Source organism: Nicotiana tabacum, chromosome 12 (assembly GCF_000715075.1).
Source record: "Nicotiana tabacum cultivar K326 chromosome 12, ASM71507v2, whole genome shotgun sequence".
In the NCBI taxonomy this organism is placed as follows: domain Eukaryota; kingdom Viridiplantae; phylum Streptophyta; class Magnoliopsida; order Solanales; family Solanaceae; genus Nicotiana; species Nicotiana tabacum.
The window spans coordinates 5,212,296-5,214,686 of NC_134091.1; the positions used below are offsets into that span (position 1 = coordinate 5,212,296).

General features: G+C 37.7%; 1 long non-coding RNA gene across 1 annotated transcript; it reads left to right on the forward strand.

Moving 5' to 3' along the window:
- The first annotated feature begins 305 nt into the window (after positions 1 to 305).
- Positions 306 to 1,545, forward strand: LOC142167400 (uncharacterized). The gene is made up of 2 exons (XR_012697526.1): positions 306 to 603; positions 1,255 to 1,545. It is a non-coding gene; the product is annotated as an uncharacterized LOC142167400 (long non-coding RNA).
- The last annotated feature ends 846 nt before the right edge of the window (positions 1,546 to 2,391 follow it).

The window sequence follows — 2,391 nt, forward strand, 5'->3', positions numbered from 1 at the left end:
GTACCATATTACCACGGTAGTGTAATATATAAAGTATATATGAAGTATTTAAAAAATAATTAAAATTTTAAGTAATTCTTGGTAATTTTAAAATTATACGGGTAATAGATTAATTACCGGATAACGAAATATTACCCGATTAATTAATAAGTGGATAAAAATTATTAGAATAACCCCACCCCCACGTGGCAAGAAGCCACAAGGATGGGAGTGACTAATTAGTCACTTATGTTGCCACCTAGACGTGAATAATTCTGGAATGGACAACTATGTGTAGTTGTCTGATTTCAAAGAATAACATGAAACAAAAAGTAGTCCAAAAAAAATGTTATCCTTTCAAAGAAAAATCAGATTTTCGTTCTAACAATTTCCATTTCAAGAGTTTCTATCTTCTTGGTTTGAGATAAAGGACCTGGAAACACAATCTTCAAATAAAACGTTGAGCAAGTGTAGACGAAATTCATTTCTGGTCTTAGTACACCAAAAAGATTAAAGAGCGGGATCATTAAAATTTTGTTCAAAGAAGCAGGAGCGTTATTCTTGTGCGTTCAACATATTTCATATAAGCAGAACTTCATTTTATTCAAATAATTCAAGGAACAGGTATGTTAAGGCACTTCCTTCTTTCTTTTGGCATGATCTAATGTGAAATGAATACGCGATTTCATAATGAATCTACTCCTAGAAACTAAGGTTGTCCATGTTGTTCTTTCCGTACAAATTTATTCTAAGAAAGTATGTATGATCCTTGCTTCCTAGTGAAGTTCATAATGATGGTATGATGTCCATAATGTTAATCGAAGTTGCAACGTCCTTACGTCACTCTGAAAGGTTTAGAACATGATTCCATCAGTCTAGCATGCATTATATATATGTATCTATTTTATTCTACCGAGTCGCGCTATAGTCGGCCGGGTACGACACCTATTGTGCAACCACTGATCAGTTGGATTTACCAAGCTCCACGTGGCCGGGTACGATTCTACCGAGCCTTATAATGGCCGGGTACGTTTTTACCGAATCCTCTTTGAGGCCGGGTACGATATGATGATGATGATTCCCATAGAGGCGAATGTTTTCAAAAAAAAGTTTATGTATATATATGTATTATGCATTTCATATCAGTAGCCCCCAGAGGTACTCAGATGTTACAGGTTGTATCTCATCTATCTCTCTTTACATTACTGTTCTTGTTTATGCTTCCATGCCTCACATACTCGGTACATTATTCGTACTGACATCCCTTTTGCCTAGGGAAGCTGCGTTTCGTGCCCACAGGTCCTGATAGACAGGTCGAGAGCCCTCCAAGTAGGCTATCAGCTCAACGGAAGATGTTGGTACGCTCCATTTGCTTTGGAGTCGCTCGTTTGGTTTGTATTATTTAGACATGTATTGTTTGATATGGCGGGACTCTGTCCACACCTTTATAGCATTTATGTATTCATAGAGGCCTGTAGACATATGTCGTGTACGTAAAAGATTGTACGGCCTTGTCGCCCTATGTCTTGAGTTTATAAATGATTATGTTGGCTTATTAGGCTTGTATGTCACGTGTATATGATGATGTAATAAGAAAGATACGTTACGTTGGTGCTCGATTGAATAAGGTACCGGGTGCCCGTCGCGGCTTATCGGTGTGGGTCGTGACAAAAGTGGTATCAAAGCCGTTCTTTCCTAGGGATGTCTACAAGCCGTGTCTAGTAGAGTCTTGTTTATGGGTGTGTCGTGCACTACACTTATAAGCATGAGGCTACAAGGCATTTAGGATTGTCACTCTTTCTTCTAACTCTAGATCGTGTGGTAAAGCTCACTTATAAGAATTCAAATTCTGAATTTTTTTTATTATTCCTAATAAGACGATACCTACATCTTTAAAGAAGGTTGGAAAGATAGAGAGTTGTGTAAGAGTTAAGTAAGAGGAATTCGATTTTTCATGATGCATATGATAAGTAAATGTACGATCTTCAGTAGATCATGTATGTACTAAGACGTATAAGGTTCTTGATGAGGAGCTTTATGGCACGAATACTTATCCACTCTTTTGGTAAAAAAAGGAATAACGGAATCGGAAGTTAGACACAAGTTTTAGCAAGTAAAATAAGCAAGGTGAAGAAGGGTACGAGGCACTCAGTTAATAAAGATTATCATTCAGGAAGAGAGATATAAGCATTTTGAGTTATCTTCAACAGTAACAGATGTACGTACAAGCGGCCACACCTATCTCAGTCATGCCCTATGGGAGCTAACGGATATGGTGTAAGAGAAGGATGGGATAGCAGGATCCGGCTGGGGTTAGAGTAACCCAAAATGATTGATGGATGGGTTGCGCTAATTTACATTTTGGAAGGATGTTAAAAAGGTGTTAATAGATCTCCTTATGAGACACCTAGA